General features: G+C 36.7%; 1 pseudogene; it reads right to left on the bottom strand.

Moving 5' to 3' along the window:
- Positions 1-859: 859 nt before the first annotated feature.
- The window catches only part of LOC147497289 (T-complex protein 1 subunit delta-like), a 60431-nt pseudogene continuing 38853 nt past the window's right edge, over positions 860-22437 (bottom strand).

Here is a 22437-nt window from a genome sequence, read left to right as displayed (position 1 = left end):
GGCAATCATGACGTACTAGCGCGCATTTAAAGTCCTGTAAATTACATTAGTAAAACTCCTCACTCGATCACCACTAACAGGTAAGAGTATAATAGTCATATTAGACAGAGGTAGAGTTTCCTAAGAGTCTCATGGACAATCCTAGTGAATCCTTAAACAAACAACATAAACGAAGGGACACTGAGGAGCCCCGAAGTGACACTAACTGCTAGGTCTAGGAAATCAGCCAAGTGCCAACACAGCCAGCTCTAACTGAAGCACTAATTAAGGTGGTGAATTGAACGTACTGAGAGGACTGGAGCTTCTCTGATAAGAAAGTTACTTCCAACGATCGATCAATGAAAATACTTAAGGGCTTAACTGTGCACACATAAAACACATACACGTGACGCATACACACGGCATTAAGCCCGGCAATCACAGTTCATAGGAACTCGTTATTAATTAGAGTAGAACTCACATTCTAGGAGATCTTTTTCTAGTGGATTATGACCTGATTGGCTTAGTTATAAGATAGAGTACGTAAAAGACCACAAAGAAGTATGTTTGCCACCTAAATTCTATATCTTGGCGGTAGTAGTTTTCACCGGATAGGCATTTATGGTTCTCATAGTTTCTATCATGCTACTAACACCACTAGTGCAAGAGAATAGGCATTTACAAAATCAAAAGTTATATATAGTTATATATTCAAGAAAGGTGGTTGGCCTATCTTTTTTGGGATCTTTGTGATTCTATGAAACTAGTTATATATTCAAGAATGATAAACAACAAAAACTTCGAGAAAGTGCACAAAACCCGAAAAATAAAACAGATTAAGATACTAGCAGGTTCTAATGAGTGGCAATACTCATATATTCTACCTTCTTGTAATTATGTCATCAATCTTCGGGATCATCCTCACGCGACATTTGCCAATGTGATAGCGGGTGCTCACAAGCAGCGGGGTGAACCACATTTTCCTCCAAGATATTTGTAATCTGCCCTTTCCTCACATTGATCCCAAATTATTGATCTCACCCATTGCATGTCGGTTCGAGCTCTGTCCACGATAGCTATTGGGTTCAAACCTGCATTCTCAGCAAGAGTATATGGAATAACTTCAAGAGCCTCCTCCAAGAAATGACCGCAAGACACAATAACTTTCCATCCCATGCAAGACCTTAGCCCCAAGCACCAAGCTGCCTCGACATTTCGATTTCAAGCACCACCACCGGCAATTAGAACCTTCTTGGTCACCAAACATCGGATCACACACAAAGCATCATGTAGACTCCTCTCAGCCTCATCCGAACCAACCTGATTCGACCCACTAACAAGCACCGCATCGTTGTCCTTCCCATATCCTTAATACCGGTAATCTTCACAATCTTCCCCATCACCAAGAGAAACCTCTTCCACACAATCAAGACGACCCATCTTCTCCTCGCGAAAATGTTCAATATTCGCAATAGGCAAGCAATTCAGAGTCTTGGTAATAAACTCAATAGCATCCCTCTCCACATCCTTAACCACCAAAATCTTAGCCTTAGAAAGATAATGCAAAGACAGATCCCAGAATCGCATCCCTCAAAATACTCTTACGAATCAACAAAACATTACACCCGTCGCCTTTAATCTTCTTAATCATCCCCAAAATATAATTCCTCTCCTCCTTCAAAATCCTATCCATTTTGCATGATAATCCAAAAGCGACAATACTACATTTCAATATCGGTCTTGGGGGCGAAATCTGAAATCACGGCCGAATCACAAAGAATCTTAGCATTCTCAACACGAGTCGCCCACCAGCAGAATGACTAACCTTCTTATCAAAAACCAACCCTTTAACCAACTCCGTATCGTCAACAGTCCCACCAAGTTTCTTAACAATCTTAACATCTCTCAAATCAACTAAATCAACTTTCACATTATCCACCACAGATAAAACAAAGATCAACAAATTTAACCGAGCAAGTAAAGTTGAATATCGACTAACAACTTTACTATTCAAACTAGTACTAGCACTCTTAACTAACTTAATCGCGATCCGATAGCTCAACCGGTACAGCCATAGTAGTTAAAATATCAACAGTTGAGGTTGAGGTTAGACTTACATTGGGAAGTTGAGGTTAGATTCAAATGATAAACAAAATAAATGGTCACATTCTCCTTTTATGTTGGGCTGCAATTCACTTTTTGCTATTTTGGCGATCGAATTTTTGGGAACCAAGTTTGTGATATATGATAGCCACCTCCTCATCTTTGGAGCCACGGTAGCCAAAAGTCGCTTCTAATAGGCTGGTGGGTTTGAAACAAGTCTCTCCCTAGAGTACCTTTGGTAACTATCTAGTAGCTCGACACATTATGAGTTAAACGCCTTAGGTTCGGTGAGAATTTGTGCAAGTAGATGTATATGGATTCACATGAGAGCTTACTCGCGGTCTATAAATGTGTTAAGTCTGTATGACTGCTTTGTTAATATATGTAATTTCCTTTATGCTTATGTCTTGAATAACAACTAATCCCAATAGTTTAATTATTATGTGGAGCAAGTAGGGGCCCTAGAAGAATGCGTGTACCATGAATGCGATCCCCGCCTCTGCAATTGAAGCGAAGGAATGGCTCCTACAATGCATCGAATTTCTACCCAACAACCCGGATTCATTACCATCAATCCCATTTTTCAGATCTAAATCAACTCGTGTAGATCCTAGCTAACTTTTTCTTGTATATCGAGACATAACTAACTTTTTTTGAGTCTAACTATGGTCAGATAATTGGGTAACACTTGTTCATTTTAAGAATCGGGTAAGAGTATGAACAATTATGCCGCTTTTAAGAGCTAAAACATAAAATGAAGATGGAGCTCAGGTACTCTTTGACGGTCATAATGAGTATGTTACTATCTAAGTCTTCTTTGCAAATTGGAAGAAAGTGAATTGAACTTTACAAATCAACATCACCGACTTAATATTGGTATAGCTGGTCCCGGAAGCATTCTTTGAAAAAGGGTATGCAAAACTCATTAGTACACAAAAATTAATAATGCACCAACTAATTGTCCCTTTCCACCCTTTAAAAGCTCAACAAAGGAGAACAACACGGTCTTTGCTTATGGTGCTCGATATCGACTTATATAAAAGCAAAGTTTCACTTGTATCAATAAACCCAGGAACAAAATGGAATATACATTTCGGGTTCGTCCGGAGCATTGAATTTGAATAATGATCTCTACTTAATCGTGAACTGCCTTCGCGCCTAAGTGTAATACTAACTACGATCTAAGTTTCGGATATACCTCCAATGCAGACATCCAGTGAGCAAGTCCAAGGGCTTCTAGAATACCAATTAGCACAAAAGAAGATTTGGGAAGGGATAGCATTTCCTTCGTCCACGAGTCCAAAGACAATATCTTGCGAACAAGATGGAAAAGTATATACCAACATACCCTGCATATAAGAAGTAAAACATTATTGAAAAAGGCAAAGGCAACATTTATCTTAACCAACATTCCAATTCCCACCTTGATACAAATATACTTTGTACAATCTAGTCTGTCTATGAAACCAAATACACTCAAACTTAATTTTCACAACCAAAGAAAAATACCCAAGTCCCAAAATACACTCAAACTTAATTTTCACAATCTATTTGTCATACACCGCCCCGCTTTTGATCGATGCCAAAATCTCAAAGAACCATAGCTTTCTCGCATCCATCGCCATAATAACCAACAAGATTCTTGGCACATTTCTCAAATTTGAAATTCTAGAAGTAGAAATCAAACCCCCAAAAGTGCAATCAAAGCAACAAAGATCATAGATGAATTCAGCCCTAACCCTCTTCAACTCAAAACTATTTTTACCCTAAAAACATAATAGGAAGATGGGCACTACCATTTGGGGTTAGATTTTTCTGTTACTATTTAGGAAAGAAATCGAGAATTTGAGAGAGGGAGTGAAGCGGTGCAAATGCTACAAACAAGTGAGTGAGAGCTTGAACAATAAAATGAACAAATAAACTAAGCGAAAAGGTCTTACCTTGAGAACTGAAAAGTTAGGAAGAAAGGACGGAGCTTGAGCAAATTTGAACAAATCCACTATTTTTCGGGATCCGAAAGTGCAAGTAAAGCAAGGATAAGGTCGCGGTCGAACTTTCATCTCTTTCAATCCATACCGATGAGCATAATCATACCACGACTTCCTCCAAAATTAACCATGAAACAGTTTATTGAATGGCCAACATAGAGTAAAACCAAGAAACCCCATTTCTCATATACTAAACCCCTAACCCTAGGTTTAGAAATTATAAAATAGAACTAAAAAGGGGTGGTAAACTTGCATATTGTGGCTTCCAAACCCGTCTCTCTTTCTCCATTTCATCGTGCTCTATAATCTATATGGTGTGGTTCGGTACACAAGTGTGTTTTCTTTTCAAGAATGGTCTAATGGAACTGTAGAATGAAGGCTTCTCTTTGTTGAAAAGGAAATAAAGATAAGAAACCCTAACCTAACCCAGCGGCTGTGAGAGAGAAAGAGAGGTTTTCTATTTTGACATACCGACGACGATTCTTTTTTGTTTCTCTATTTTTGAAATTTCGAAGTTGTTTTGGTTTTTTGGATTTGTAACACTTCTCCAACGCTTTTTAAGCGTTAGCAATTAATTCCGGAAATTCACTCAAATAAACCAACGCTTTACAACATTGCCAACGCTTATTTAGCGTTGGCAATTTACTAACGGTAAATAAGCGTTGCAAAGCAAAAAAGGTGCGTGTTGCAAATATCCTATTATGGTGTAGTGCTATCTATACTAGGGACTACCGGTGTATAATTAGAGCTATATCTTCAGATGGTATGGTCATTTTTGCAATTAAGACCTATGTAGTAAAAAGTCTAGACGCTGGAAGTGAGCCTAGGGGATATGCGATGGGCCTAGGCACCTGGGGTGAGACTAGGAGATGGATCTAGGCAAGCCTTTGATTGAATAGACTAAGACCAGTATATAGAACTGTATTAACAGAGGAGTCGACCAGAAATTTTCTTTTCCGCAGCGTAACTCATTGGTGAAACTAAACTCACTCTCAAGAAATCCACAATAAACTAAATACTGACCGAGGGTCCCGTGTGTTTCTATGAAAACTTACAGCTAAAAATTTGTATTCACGTGTCCCCGAGAAAGTTGGATCCAAATCCTGCATAGCATAGGCATAATGACTAATTAAATTCTACTAATGTGCTATAGAAAGGACAAAATAATAATAATAATAAGGAATTAAAAGAAAATGAAGAGATCTTGGGATAAACCCGATATTTCTCCGGTGCATTGGTTATTGCAATGGCGTCGCCTTTCTGAGTTGGCAGAGACCCGCATTGAGAAGATACCCTTTGACACTTGTACTTTAGAAGGTTATTGTTGAGTGAGTGACGCGCTATCTCTTCATAAATCTCAACCGCCTTTGCATATCCGCAAGTATGTCCATATATTTGTTTAGTTAATTTTTTTCTCTCACAAGTAGAATTGTCATTATCGAGGGGGCAAACATTCTCAAATAATGTTTACTCTTGCCAAACATGCAACTAATGCACCGCAAGCCCGACACTTGAGTATGAGGCATCCGAGTCCCTTTAGGACATGTTTTGGCGATGTGGATACCGATAAGAGCCCAAACTGTAGTTTTAACCCCTTAATAATCATCTTGTTAGACCAATTATGTGAATAATAAGTAAGAGTTAACACCGACACGCGTTTTTTTATGCATTTCAGGTTTCAAAGTCCATTTGTGCAGAAATGTACCACTTTAGCGAGATAAAGGAGCAAAAGTCGCCAGAACTTCAAAAAGTATCTTTGGACTCAGACCACCGGAATTGGGCATACCTTATGTCCAAAACGACCGCTCGGAAAGAGCTTTGCAATGGTCCAAGCCTTGACCCAATCAGAGGAGCAGAAGTGGACGAAAAGTCTGTGGAAGTCAACTGCAGCTGAAGAGGCCTTTTGGATCGAAAAGAATTGGGTTTTGGGCTGGATTCTCCGCCCAACCCATGGCTCCAAGCCCATGCACGAATTTTGATCTGGATGTATAAAACAAAAGCTTAGCTCTTTGTTAATGGTAGCTAGTTAGACCTAAATTAAGATATAGAATTATAGATCTAGTTTTATTAATTAAATTAAGTTTTAGTTCCATTTAAATTCTTGTTTTAGATTAAATCCTTGAATCATTGTTCTTGATAGATTAGATAATTAAAGTAGTATTCTTTATCCATTTCGATTTTTGTCAATTCCAATTCTAGATCTAATTTCAATTCATGTCCTTAGTTCAATTTAGTCATTAAATTAGATTTCATTATTGTTTAATTAAATAAATTTCAATGCTTTATATTATGTTTAGTTTTAATATAAATGGAAATGATTGCGGAATGATTCAAGGCTAAACCTCCATTAGAGGGGGTTGTGAAGCCTTGATGAAAGCTTGATTCGATTATCGTACCAAATTTTCTATTAGTTCTAGAAATGATTAGTTCACCATGAGAATGGGTTTAATTGTTCACATGCTAGTTATGATTGGTAGAAATGCCATGTATAATTAGAGATTAGGAATAACCAATTGTTTCTTGGGAGTTCAATTCGGATTATTTACGATTCGTCCGTTAGTGGATTAAGTTGAGTTAAGGTGGAATCAATCCCCCTCTAACTCCTTATCATAGAATCAACGTAGCATTCCCTTAGTATTCCGATAACCGACTAGTTGCATCTTGTGGGTAGTTGCATCGTAGTATAATTCCCTTCGTAAAACTCTCATAGACTTAAAAACGACTAGTTAGATTAGAAACATCCATGCTAGAGCACTAGGAGTGGAACGAACTCTATCTACTCCACTATATCTCAATTGGTTGAGAGTAGAAATAATCTTTGATAAACCACGTAGCATCATTAAGTTATAGTTTACTTACGTTGAGAATGCATCGTTCATTTCGTAGGTAGACTATTCATTTTACATTTATCAAATGGCGCCGCTGCCATCTTAGTTGCACTTTATCATTGTTTTCATAATAGAATTAGTAATTTTTAAGTCCCATTTCACCCACCCACCCTTGTTTGATTCATACCGTGGTTGCAGTTGGAAAAAACGAAAAAGAAAGAGAAAAGGATATGGACTTCGGACCACGCAAAAGAGCGCGACGCTATCTAAGGACTTCGCGTTTATACAACTACGTATCAAACGACCGCCATTTTATGTCGACTTTTTCAAAACAAGATAAATAAGAAAACACTTACTTTCTCGGAAATTCCGTGGATTTCCACCCAGTTTGATTTGAATCTCAAAAGTTGTCAAGTTTTTACTTGTTCTATGGAAAATTATATTTATAATCACGCGTAAACAAAGACGCTATTCATAAGCGAAGCAAGGGACTTAATAGCTATTCCCTTTCTTCCACACCTGGCGACTTTGGATGTTAGAGGTTTATACTAGTATATCGAATTGTTTGGAGTGTTGCATGTGTAGTTAAGCTCGACTTAGTCTTGCATGAGATTAAGGTCCGGTCGCATAAAAACCAACGTAAATACACAACAACATCAACAATCAAGTCTATCTAGTATACCACACACTACACCTCTAGCTACTATTCCACACACACCACCGATATAATGGGGAAGAAAGAGACTCCTCTTCGGACTTCTACAAAGCATTTTGAGCGATAGCCCCAAATCTTGCATCTTCTATGCAACCCCCGGGGATTTTTAATCCTCTCCAAAATTTAAATTAAAGTAAAACCCGCTTTTCATGGTTACATATCCATGGAAAAAACCTTTTACCAGTTAAGATACATTTTGGAAAGGATTGAACAAGTCCTAACAACATTCCACCATCCTACGGTTGGTTCGAACAAATTAAATTAAGGGTATTCCCTTTCACCTTAGCCCGATAAATGCGCCTTGGTTAAGCGCCGTAGCCTATCTCGGTGGACTCGTGGGCTAAACCTGCAAACAGTTTGTTTATGGAACATTTTTACCCACCCCTAAAGACGGATGAGATGCAAACAAGATTCATTTCTTTTCGACAAAATCCTCATGAAACATTTTGAGGCTTGGAATCGCTTTCACCCGATCTGCTTTTATAAAGTGTCCACATCATAACATCAATAAAGACACGTTAGACAACATCTTTTTTCAAAGGACTTCAACATCACCATAAAGAAGGTTTGACATATGAATGGGGGTAGTTTCTTAAACAAAGGAGCCTCGGAGGCTTATAAATTTTTAGAGGACCAAACAAATGAATAATAATTGGGGGAAGTGACGATTACTCCGGTCCGCTAGTTCTTCTTCCACGATTATTCTTTATACAAGTATGTTTGAGGTTAAATCAGATCCCCGAGCTTAAAACTCTAATTGAATCCCCGGGTAAAAAGGTAGATGCCATTTTGTACAACAAAAGCCAATAGTTATGAATGTAAATTCAAATCCATGTTTCAAGTTTGGAGTCCCGAAAAGAATCCAATCGGTCCTATTTGAACAGGGCTTGTTCCATTAATAGTGAACCTAATGGAGACAAAAATCCCCGGTTGGAGAAATAACCAAAACGTCACACCTAAAGGGTACAATCATCAATATGTTTTAACGCACACAAAACCAAGCTCCACTACGGTTATGTGGTCGTGGTAATTTTAATAATTATAACAACCAAGTGCAACCTCGACAAGGTCAAGCACAAGGTCAAGGTAATTATAATAATTATAATGCTAATAGAGGTAAACGTAAATAATAACTATCAAAATCCACCAATAAATAATTCAAAGAAATAGTTTTTAACACCACCCGTGACTACTACACCCACACAACCGGATTTTTTGACACCTTTATACAAGTGAGCCAAAATTTTTTCAAACCATGATTTCAACACTTCTACAAAAACTAATTTAACCCAACAGTTGGCTCAAGATAAATTCATTCCTAAACCAAAGGTGTGTTAAAGCAACGCAATACCTAATCCTAAAACAACAAACACACCTTTTGAGGTAGCGGATAATACTAGTAATGAATATGAAAATGTAAGGTGAGATAAATGCCATCACCAAAGCAAAAGCAAAGTGGTTGATAACAAAGTAACTATGCCTATAGTTAGTGTACCCCTTTTATTTATATTACTAGATAATTGAAATAGGAAACAAAGAGCCTACCACCGTAAGGGGGATTCATAGAAAACACAACTTAAGAAACAAAAGCCATCGGTTAAACATATAGATGATACCATTGTATAATATCACTTGTTTTCCACAAAAATTAGCCATGTTAACTAAAAGATACAAATTAAAATTAGGGATGTTTTCAAGAATCTAACTATAAACCTTCCTTTCCTCTTAACAATTTAAAAAGCTACCACACCATGCTAAGTTTCAGGAATTGTGTAATTGTTGAAGACAAATATACCAAAAGACTTTTTTATGTAGGTAACCCCAACCTTATCTAACATAATGGAATTTATTACACGGGAGTATCTATGATTGTTAGAGATTCCTTACCGCGTTATTAGATGGGGGCTAGTGTTAACTTATCCCATTTTATTTGTATAGACAAATAGGTCTAGAAAAATGCAACCCACTAAAATGACCTTGCAATTATCGATCGGGTCTATTAAATCCTATGGGGTGTAGTAAAAAATGCTTGTAAAAGTGTAGGATTTCTACTATTGTTTTGATTTTGTAAATACAGATAAGCTAACGAAATCACGATCATTTTAGTATGTCCTTTCTTGGCAACCGCCATCGCTCATTAATTGCCGCGGATGGTTCAATGTCCATGTCTTTTGGCCATCTTTGTTGAAGTCAATGTTTTAAAAAACAAGGACCTATGAATTACCCGATTCGCCTATGGATGGAGAGCCCCATGATCGAGAGCTTTTCGATATTATTTCAACAACACGCGTTCCCGATAGTCATATGCCCAAAATTCTTTCCTTTGGAAACAAAACAAAATAAAAAAAATTTTCATTCCTAATCTAGTCGACCTACCACATGTTATTGATGAGGGCCGGGATAGATGACTTTCTCAAAGATGTAGAGGACTACCATAGTAATGTGGATATGACCAATCTAGAAAATTTGATGAGTTAGTAGGTGACAATTCATCCTATCAAGAACTAACTAGCACAACATCCAGATTCCCCTCCTTCCACCCTTTCAAAGAAAAAGAAAAAAATCCTCGTTGTTTTTTCCGTGCTCTATAATAAATTAAAATCCTCCAAAAATAGAATACTCGAAGGACAAACTTTGTGACACCTTCATTTTCAAAAGAAAAATAGTCCCTACAGGACAAGGAATGAGTTAGATGCTAAAAACAAGGTTTCATAGTTACATAATATGAAGACTCTATTATCTAAAACTTATCCATATATCCATATTCTCTTAAACCATTCTCCTTTTCCCACTTATTTACTAGAACACCTATTCAAAAATAAAAAATAAGGTGCATGATTAGGAATAGGTTAGACTTGTGATTAGTAAGTGGCAGAGGGATGTGTTTGTTTCATTGTATTTGGATATGTTTGTTGATATTTATTTATGGAATGATCCACAACTAGGTAAATGTGCCAACTCGTGATGTTCATACATATGTTTTAGATAAAGTCTTGAGTATCCGACTAAAATCAAATTTAGTGGTTTTGTCTTGACATTTATGTGAGGACCTATTAAGGGCTTATCCGATGGAGTTTAAAAACGGATCCTAAGTCCACGGTTCACATAGTTCATTACTCATTGCATGTTATATTTTTTTATTGTGAATTATGATTGCTTATTGTTTTTCCGCTAAAATAAAATAAAAAATAAAAATAAAATAAACATAGTAATCTAGGTTCTCGAACATGACTTTAAATTTTGTAAAACAAATTTTCTTAAAAAATTTGTATAGATAGTTGAGACATGAATCGAGGAAAAATGTTTTATGTTCTTAGTCGTTTTATTATAGATGAAGTTTGACATGATCTATTAATCGGAAAACTTCCGAGGCTATAACTTCGTCCCACTAGGGAATTCCTAGTGGTTTTCCACTATCACGCATGTCATCCGAAATCGAATAGAGTGTTTTATGGATCATTGGATAGAAATAGAACTCCATTTTTTCCATATATTCTAATTTCTCATCGGGAATTTTGATTTGAAACAAAAAAAAAAATGTTGTTTGGGGTGGTTGATAAGAGCCCAAAACTGTAGTTTTAACATTCTTAGCAGTCATACTCTTTTTTAGACCCATTAACATTATCCAAACCTAAAAAAAAAAAAAAAATCAAAATTAAAAAATAATTATAAACCGACAAAAAATCATATTTTTATGTATTTTTGTTTTCAAAACAAATTCAAAACAAAATGTGCCAATTTAAAAATGAGATAAAGGAGCAATGGTTGGTTACTAAGGAGTCCACCAGGTGATTAAAGGCCAAGATTCAAGAAAACACAAGCCTTTGTAAAACCCTGGTCAAAAAGATGAAAAGTCAAAGTCCTAAATGGCTTGTGCGACAAAGACGACAAAATTTTCAAGACCATATTTTTGGACTCGGACCTTGGAAATGGACCTACCTTATGTCAAAATGACGGTACTCGGAAAGAGCTTTCCAATGGACCAAGCCTTGACCCAATCAGAGGAGCAAAAGTGGACGAAACATCTGTCGAAGCCAACTGCAGGCTGAGGAGCCCATTTTGGACTAAAGAAATTAGGTTTTGGGCGAGATTTAGGCATTCGCCAGAAAACATGGCTCCAAGCCCATGCACGATTTTGGATCTGGAAGTATAAAACAAAAGCTACAATGACTCTTTGTTAATGGCAATTAGGTTAGGTAGCAAAAGGAGTTAGGTTAGGAAGCTAATGTTAATGGAGTTTAGGGTTAGAAAAAGTTAGATCTAGATTAGTTAATTACTTAGTTTTCATTCCATTAATTAGTTTCATTCTTTGTTTTAGCTTAGTTATTTAAATCATTGAATATCATTCATTAGATAAAAAAAAATAGTTGTTATTCATTCAATCATATCTTGTTCTTATTGTTCTATTAGATAAATAAAGTTAATTAGTTCTCCATAATCTAGTTTCATTTTCATTTATTTATTAGCTTAAATCCTTAGATTTATTTATTTGTTATTATTAGTTTAATTCAATTATTGCATGAGTAGTTTCAAATTGAGTTTAAACAAATAAAGTTCAAATCTTTATATTATGTCTTGTTTAGATTCAATTGTTGGGAATGGTAGGAATAGAAAATTCACATCAAATCATTACTCTCACCATTGTTCCTTTTGGGTTTGATTAGTTGAATTTGTTTAAGTCTTGAGGTTTAAGAGTGGAACGAATCCTGACTCTCTGATATTACTTCATTATTGAGAGTAGGAATATTGATATTGTTGTCTTTATTGTAATTTAATTTAATTTGATTATTTGTGTTTACGATAGATAGTTAGAATGAAATTTTAAATCACTTTTATTATCAAATTGCAAAGTTTGTGCTTATTTCCGGATCGAACCGGGTCAAACTTGTTTGGTGGCGGGAATATTTCGTATTTTTGTATAACCCCAAGTGTTAGAGTTAATTCGCGGAGTCAAGGTGAAAATATGGTTGTTTAGGCAGAAATATGATCAAGTATCATTGTAGGATGAAATCTAGATTAAATAGGTACATTCTATCATAAAATCAACCTAAAAGATCTTTGGGTTTGAATTAGAATCCGGGTTATGAGTTGTTTCGTTTTGAAGTTTGGAAATTTTAGGATTTTCGGAAGCTGCCGTAATTAGTTTTGGCAACTTTCCGATCCTTTTAGCAACTTTAAACCTATATAAACTTGATACAAACTATTCTCACAACTCACACTACACCTAAACTCCATCATCCCTTCACACCCTATTCCGCGTTTCGACTCCATTTTTGCAAATCTGCAACTTTCGGACTTCATTTGCGAATCACTTCGGCCTCCCTACACTTGACGAAAAATTTTACTAAGAGCGCCAGCGCCATAGAAAGCGACTTCGCACTAAAACACTGGAATTCAAAAATACTAAAAAGCGCGCCAGCAAGGAAGGTCAGGCGAGCCGACCAGTTACTTACCGGAATTCCAAAATACAAAAAGACTTCAGCGCCTAAGTTAGTGGCGCGCACGACGACTTCCGTGGACCAGAAATTTTCCAGTTTTTGGCGTGTAGTATCCGGATCATTCGCAGCTATTCCAAAGCGTAATTTTGAGATGACATCTCCAACATTGATACCGAACAGTCTTCGAAGATTTGTTCCAAAGCACCACTTACGGTGCTTGGTTTGTGAGGTGATCACATATGTTGGCTGGGAACCTCTTATGGTAAGACCGGCTGAACTTTATTCTCCAAAGACTTGCATCTTATTTTTATAATAACTGCATTTTCTTTGAGAGACCGGACGGAGAACAAGTGTTCTCCATCAACATTGACGATGAACCAATGGAAATTACCGTGTTCTTGCTAGCATTTGTTCTTGGACTTGCTATGCCCATTTGAGATACAAGACCCATGGTGCTATTGGGTCGATAATATGCATGTCTACACTTATGAGTTTTTGCACGAGGCTTATGGGGCAGGCATTTTTCCGTATTGAGGACCAAGGGGACTATAACGTTGCCCTTGGTAGCCTTTGTCCCATGAACATAGGAACTGTTATGTTTTGGATTATGCTAAACATTTTAGGGGAATGGCGTTTTTCTTACGTGAATGGCGCCACTTGCGGCGTTTTTCCTTGCTTTAGCCACGGGGCCGGGTTCTATGACCTTCCCGAACTTTGATGTCTAGTTTAGCACGAGCCCATACCATGAGGCATAAGTACCTTCTTATGCCTGTTCTAATTTCAATATTATGCTATGTTTCTTTCCTGTTTTTGTACACGCGTTTCACGGATTGGATTAGGGTAGAGACGGTCGCGACCCACCAATAGTATTATTCGATCTTTCCGTGCAATGGCGTGGCAAGGGTGGCGGATACAACCTCACCAGGTTGCACCCTACACCCCGGACCAAGTGGCACTTAATAGGTTAGCAACCATAGATGATAAATGGCGTGAGGCGGCAAATTATCATAGCATGGCGGGACTCGAAGGACCCCTCACTTCTTTATAGAAGTGGAGGATGACGAATGATGACTAATAACAGCGGGAGTGGAGGTAAGTTTTAGTTTCGTTAGTGTGGCTTATGTCCCAAGCAATTTCATTCTTTTAACCCCATAATGGGTAGAACTCGTTATAGAGTTGAGTCGGTTTTATTTCATATATTAGTGCGTTCTAACCTTCTTGCGGATGTTCCGAATTTCCGCACGCTTCAATGGTATTTTTCCTACCCATTTTATTTAAATGCTTTGAGGACAAAGCATGCTTCTTGTTTGGGGGGCATAGAAACTTCGTGCGTGTAATTAAGGCATCTGATAGGATATAAATATGTATAATATGCATTTGTTTTCTAGTTAAAATTTCAAAAATTTAAAAATATAAATAAATAAGTTATGCTATACACTTAGGAATATTGATATTGTTTCTTTCTCCATGCTCTTAACAATCTAGAAGTCTCACATAGCTTTTGCATCGAATAATTGTTAGAAACTTAGGTTAATATGTAGGTAATAATCTTTGCATCTATCTATAAATATATTACATGAGTATCTATGATTGTTTGGCGATAAGTTTCGAAATCTAGGCTAGAGTACTTATTCTACAAATCCTCGTGAGAATATAGCCTAAAGCCTTATATGAGTGAAACAATTGAGAAATGACACAAGGGAGAAGTAAAATCCGGATAGAGAAATCACACGTCCACTTGCTTGATCACTAAACCATATATAAAAAGCGAGAATTTAGGCCCTTTTTGGATCGGAAATTCAAACCTATGAATTATTTTCCGCTTAGTAAGCCAATCGAGCCTTTCATTTAGCCCTTCCATAAACCACAATTCCTTTACCTGTTACAAAACAAAAAAAAAAAAAAAAAAAAAAATATAAAAATATATATATATATATATATATATATATATATATATATATATATATAAATAAATCAACCTACAATTTAGAATAAGTTAGAATAGAATGAATGAAGAAAGAAGAAGAGAAAAACATTGTAAACAAAAAAATTAGTTAGTGCTTGAGAAAATAAAGAAAATAAGTTTCCATCCAAGGAAAAAAAAAAAATAAAAATAAAATAAAACTCCAAAAATAGAATAAAAAGGAAAAAGCCAAAGGAAAGAAAAAAAAAAATATGGCTAAGGATGGAAACAAAGTGTAGAAGCAAAAGTAAATAACAAGGTTTTCTCTAGTTACATAATATGAAGACTCTATTATCTCAGATTTGTCCTTTAGAATATCCATTTCCTTCCTTCTTAAACCATCTCCTAATCCCAGTAACACCTAATAAAGACCTCTAGCTCAATTAGGAATAGGTTAGTGTGATAGTAAGTGGCAGATGTGTTTGATCGACTCCGAACTTCCTGTGTGTCATTGAGATTGTAAGGTAAAGTGTGCCTTGTACTGCTTTGGAGTAGCAAAACTTGAGTGGAAAAATCGAGTGTTGTTTCTTGACTATTATTGTGAGAACCTACTTAAGGACGCTATTCCGAAGTTCTCGAGAAACAAACCGCTAAACATTTTTATAGTATTACTCATTGTGTATATGTTTATTGTAGATGATAGATTATTATGCATATATTAGCTTAGGTTTTGACTTGGTTATTCTTGTTCATAGCTAGTGAGGCGTATAGATAATTTGGAGCATGAATAAGGAAACAATAGTTTTATTTTCTTAGTCGTTGTAGTATAGATGAAGTTTGTGAGTACCTTCCTTTGGAAAACTCTCCGCGAGGCTATAACTTGTCCACTAGGGAATTCCTAGTGGTTTAAGGCCTGTTGCATATGGTTAATGCAATCGCACTCAGAAAAGCGAGATTAGGTAGAACTCCATTTTTGGTCACTTATTCTAATTTCTCATCTTTGCTTGAGGACAAGCAAAATGCTATTTGGGGGTGGTTTGATAAGAGCCCAAAACTGTAGTTTTAACCCTTAATAATCATCTTGTTAGACCAATTATGTGAATAATAAGTAAGAGTTAATCTTGATTACGTGTTTTATGCATTTCAGGGCTTCAAAGTCCATTATGTGCGAAATGTGCCACTTTAGCGAGATAAAGGAGCAAAAGTCAGCGAGAACTTCCGAATGCCATATCTTTGGACTCAGACCGGATTGAGGCCTACCTTATGTCAAAACAACCGACTCGAAAAGAGCTTTGCAATGGTCCAAGCCTTGACCCAATCAGAGGAGCAGAAGTGGATGAAAAGTCTGTGGAAGCCAACTGCAGCTGAAGAGGCCTTTTTGAATTTGAAAAAGAATTGGGTTTTGGGGGCGATTCTCGGCCCAAAACATGGCTCCAAGCCCATGCACGATTTTTGGATCTGGATGTATAAAAACAAAAGCTTGACTCAGTGTTAATGGAGTCGAGGCAGATTAGGTTAGGTAGATAGCTTAGAATAGAAAGTAGCCATTAAAATAGCTTCTAGATCTAGATTTAATTGTTTTATTTAATTAGTTTCAAATCTCGTATTAGATTAAACCTTTGAATCTTGCTCTTCAATTTGATTAGATTAATAAAGTAGTATTCTTTATCAATTTCGATTTTTGTCATTTCCATTTCTAGATCTAATTTCAATTCTTGTTCTTATTTCATTTTAGTCATTAATTTAGATTTCATTATTGTTTAATTAAGTAAATTTTAATGCTTTATATTATGTTTAGTTTTAATCTAAATGGAAATGATTGGAATGATTCAAGGCTAAACCTCCATTAGAGGGGTTGAGAAGCCTTGATGAAAGCTTGATTCCGTTACCGTAAGTCGTAAGTAATTTCTATTCCACCCGAGGAAATAATTAGTTCACCATGAGAATGGGTTTAATTGTTCACATGCTAGTTATAAATTGGTAGAAATGCCATGTGTAATTAGGGATTAGGAAGAACCAATTGTTCTCGCGTGGCGATTCAATTCGGATTACTGACGACTCGCCGCTAGTGGATTAAGTTGAGTTAAGGTGGAATCAATCCCCTCTAACTCCTTAACATCGAATCAACGTAGCATTCCTTAATATTTCGATAACCGACTACTAGTTGCATTTAGGTGGGTAGTTTCATCGTAGTCTAGTCCCCTTTTCGTAAAGCTCTCATTGACTTTAAGTAGAGTATTGAGACTAGAATACAAGCATACAGAAGGACTAAGAGTGGAACGAACTTCCTACTCCACTTTATCTCATAGGATTGAGAGTAGAAGAAAACTTTGATAAAAAAGTAACAAAAGATAGTTTTAGTTTACTTACGTTGTGAATTCATCGTTCATTTCGTAACTAAGATGGCAGCGACGCCATTTGATAAAAGTAAAATGAATAGTCTACCTACGAAATGAACGATGAATTCACAACATAAGTAAACTTAAACTATTTTCGTGTCTATTATCAAAGCTTCTACTCTCGATGCGAATTGCACTAAGTGGAGTAGGAAGTTCGTTCCACTCCTAGTACCCTAGCATGGATTGTTTCCTAAGTCTAAGAAATCAGTCTTAAATCTAATGAGAGCTTTACGAAATGTTATGCTAACAAGACGCGTTAATTTAAATAACAAGATATAATATAAACTAAAGTTAATCTACTGGTTACGGAAATCACGATTGTTTGACTCTAGATAAAGAAATAGAGGGGAATTAAATCCACCTCGAATCCAACTTAATAACCTAGTATAGATTGTCGTATCTCGATTCTTACGTTTTAACGGCAAGAATTTCGAGTCTAATCCCTAGTGTTCATGGCATTCCTACCGGATACTAACTAGCATGTGAGGTCGTCCACCCATTCTCATGGCAAAACACGACCTTCTAGAGTGGAATAGATTCTACTACCAAATTCTATACTAACCACTAAGTTTTCATCAAGGCTTCATCAACCCCTCTAATGGAGGTTTAGCCTTGAGTCATCAAACTAACATTTCCCATTGAATCTAAACTAAACATAATGTAAGAAATTGAGATTTACTTAATTAACAATAATGAATCTAATTTAATGGCTGGAATGGAATAATAACAAGAATTTAATTTAGATCTAGAATGGAAATGATTTAAATTGAAATTGACAACTAACTATTTTATTAATCTAATCAATCAAGAACAATCATTCAAAGATTTAATCTAAAACAGGAATTGAAATGGAACTAAAACTTAATCTATTAATAAAACTAGATCTAGAATTCTATATATTAATTTAGGTCTAACTAGCTACCATTAACAAAGAATGAAGCTTTTGTTTTTATACATCCAGATCCAAAAATCGTGCATGGGCTTGGAGCCATGTTTTGGGCCAGAGAATCAGGCCCAAAACCCAATTCTTTCGGTCCAAAAAGGCCTCTTCAGCTGCAGTTCGCTTCAACAGACTTTTCGTCCACTTCTGCTCCTCTGATTGGGTCAAGGCTTGGACCATTGGAAAGCTCTTTTCGAGCCGGTCGTTTTGACATAAGGTAGGCCTAATTCCGAGGTCTGAGTCCAAAGATATGGCATTCGGAAGTTCTGCTGACTGTTGCTCCTTTATCTCGCTAAAGTGGCACAGTTTTGCACATAATGGACTTTGAAGCCTGAAATGCATAAAAACACGTAATCAGTATTAACTCTTACTTATTATTCACATAATTGGTCTAACAGAATGATTATTAAGGGGTTAAAACTACAGTTTTGGGCTCTTATCAAACCACCCCTAAACAAACATTTTGTTTGTCCTCAAGCAAAGATGAGAAATTAGAATAAGTGACCAAAAATGGAGTTCTAACTACTCGTTTCTTGAGTGCGATTGCATTGACCATATGCAACAAGGCCTTAAACCACTAGAAATTCCCTAGTGGACGAGTTATAGCCTCGTGAGAGAGTTTTCGATGAAGGTACTCACAAACTTCATCTATACTACAACGACTAAGAAATAAAACTATTGTTTTCTCATTCATGTCTCCACTATCTATACATCTCACTAGCAAATACATAAGAATAACCCGGGAACCCTAAGCTAATATATTCATAATAATCAATCATCTAAAATAAACATATAACAATGAGTAATACTATGAAATGTAATAGCGGTCCGTTTAAAACTTCGAATAGCGCCCTTAAGTAGGTCCTCACATAAATGTCAAGACAAAAACCACTCTGATTTTTCCACTCAAGTTACTTCTTGTGCGGTGGGCACACTTTACCTTACAATCTCAATGACAACAAGGAAGCTTCGAGTCGATCAAACACATCGCCACTTACTATCACACTAACCTATTCCTAATTGAGCTAGAGGTCTTTATTAGGTGTTCTGCGGGGATTAGGAGATGGTTTAAGAAGGAAGGAAATGGATATTCAAAAAGGACAAGTCTGAGATAATAGAGTCTTCATATTATGTAACTAGAGAAACCTTGTTATTTACTTTTGCTTCTACACTTTGTTTCCATCCTTAGCCATATTTTTCTTTTTCTTTTCTTTGGCTTTTGACTCCCTTTATTCTATTTTTTGGAGTTTTGATTTATTTCTATTTTTTTTTTTTCTTTGGATGGAAACTTCTTTTCTTTATTTCGGAAGCAACTAACTAATTTTTGTTTACTGTGTTTTTCTTCTTTCTTTCTTCATCATTCTATTCCAGGACTTATTCTAAATTGGGTAGGTTGATTTATTATTATTATTTTTTATTTTGTTTTGTTTTTGTAGCAGGGGTAAAGGAATTGTGGTTTATGGAAGGGCTAATGAAAGGCTCAGAGGGGACTAGGGAAAATAATTCATAGGTTTGAATTTACGGCTATATCGATCCAAAAGGGCCTAAATTCTCGCTTAGGATATGGCATAGTGATCAAGCAAGTGGGCGTGTGATTTCTATCCGGATTTTACTTCTCCTTTGTGTCATTTCTCAAATGTTTCGGCTCATATAAGGCTTTAGGCTATATTCTCACAGGATTTGTAGAATAAGTACTCTAGCCTAGATTTGAAAAACTTTTGCTAACAATCATAGATACTCATGTAATAAATTTATAGATAGATGCAAAGATTATTACCTACATATTAACCTAAGTTTCTAACAATTATTCTGATGCAAAAGCTATGTGAGACTTCTAAATTGTTAAGAGCATAGAGAAAGAAAACAATACCAATATTCCTAAGTGTATAGCATACTTTTTTTTTATTTATATTTTTGAATTTTTGAAATTTTAACTAGAAAACAAGTGCATATTATACATATCTATATCCTAACAGATGTCTTAATTACGTGTTTCTATCCCCCAAACAAGAAGCATGCTTTGTCCTCAAAGCATTTAAATAAAAGAGGGTAGGAAAAATACCATTGAAGCCGCGGAAATTCGGGAACATCTGCAAAACAAAGTTAAAACATACAAATATAGTAAAAAATCTTGGACGCGAACTCTATAAGAGTTCCACCCATTATGGGGTTAACGTAATTAAATTGCTTGGGACATAAGCGCAGACACTAACTTAACTAAAACTTACCGCACCCAAGCATCTACTCGTCATCCTCCTCTTCTATATGAGGTTCTTTTCGAGATCCCGCCATGCCATAACAACTTGCCACGCCAAGGTGGGTGTATCATCAACTAGTGCTAACCTCTCTAGTGTTATTTGGTGCGATGGGGTGGGCGCTAAACCAAATGTGGTTGCACCTGCCATCCCGCCAAGTCATGGCTCGGAATGATCTTACCACCGCGATTGGTGGGTCTCATGGTTTCGACCCTTTCCCAATCGGTAATCGCGGTGTGTAATATGGGTAGGCAAGCGCATAACGCGCAAACCAAGGCAGTGCATAAGAAGGTACTTATGCCTCAAGGTATGGCCTTTCAGAGTAGCAACTAAAACTTCGGGGAATGTCATACCGACGACGCCCCTCGGCTAAAGCAAAGAAAACGTCACCGGCCGATATTATTGGCAGTAGTAAACTGCCGTTCCCCTAGAATGTTCATCATGATGAACAACATGGTTGTGCCTACATTCAGCGATAGGCTACTCAGGCGATGTTATATTGGTTTTGTCCATGATCACCGGAACACCCTCCCCATAATACTCATGGAAATAGGCATATTCATATAGGTATGAGTTATCGTCATATATCCCCACGTGTGCATAGGGTCGTAATGGAAACCCGAAACTAAAGCTATCAATTGCTTACTGAATTTCATAGTCGTGCCATCAATAGCAAGGGAAAATTTTTGTTCCCCTTCGTGGGTACAATAAAAGTAATATTATTATAGAAGAATTCAGTTAGCTTAGGTGAAAAAGAGTCGTCATCACTCACTTGAAGATGCCGCCATCCTAAGCCGCGATCCGGCTTCGTGAACGATGCTCCATAGGTATCGGTTCCCATCAAGTCTTCAAATGACTCAGGGAATCACTATAGGAGGTGTCATCTTAAAACTACTCTGTAGAACAGGTGCGAAAACACGGAAGAAACCTCGAGAAAAATTTGAATTTCACATTGCTTACGGGAGGAGGGGCTGGCGGCCTTCGTATAAGGAAGTCTCGGGATTTTGGTGTTTTGGATGTTTGTTGTTTGGTCGGCGGTCGCTGGAAGAAAAAGCGCTCTGAGATTTTTCTATTTCAGTGTTTTAGGGCGAGTCTGCTTACTTGTGGCCTCTGAACAAAAATTCGACAAAAGTGTAAAGAGCGTGGCTCCTTCGAAAATTTGCAGCTCGTAAATCTTGTAAAACTGAGTTGACAAGAGAAACAACAAGAAAAAGCTTGGAGTAAAAAGTGAGAGATGATTGTGGGGTGTAGTGTGGGTTGTGAGTGTAGAAAGATGGAAGTTTAAATAGGTTCGGGTTTTCCAAAAATCGGCAAGTTGCCAAAATTGTTTAAAGGCAATTTCCGGAACTTGAAAACTGCCAAACCCTAAAACGGAAACTATCCATAGTTTTGATTTCCTAACAACCATGGTATCTTTTAAACTTGGTTTAGCATAGTAACTTCTAAACTCTCCTACATATCATGCTACCACTACAAAAATCATAGCTATGCGATATCGGCCTAATTTTCAACTCTAACTCCAAGACAACCTTACTTAAAGATGATCAAAATAAATTATATTAAAATAATATGAATCCAAGCAATCTAAAGCAAACAACTTAATATTTAAATCTAACTACTGAAATAAAATTCCACTAACAAAACAATAAAAACAATGAAATAACAGGACCTGGCCCGATGGTGAACACCTGGCGCAGTGTGAAGATGGTCCCGAGATGGAGACCGGTTCTCGTGGTGAAGAATGGCTTGAGCCATCCGGCCTCTGGGCGATGATGGCTCATGCCTCTCGGACTCAGGTGAGACGGACTCATCCACGAAAGTGGCATCGCGTCGTAGCATCTCTATCTGAACAAGCTTGCTTCCATCTCGGTCTTGAAAGTCGCATCTTT

The sequence above is a fragment of the Coptis chinensis genome, chromosome 5, assembly GCF_015680905.1.
Source record: "Coptis chinensis isolate HL-2020 chromosome 5, ASM1568090v1, whole genome shotgun sequence".
NCBI classification, from domain to species: Eukaryota; Viridiplantae; Streptophyta; class Magnoliopsida; order Ranunculales; family Ranunculaceae; genus Coptis; species Coptis chinensis.
This window is presented reverse-complemented; position numbering and strand designations above follow the sequence as displayed.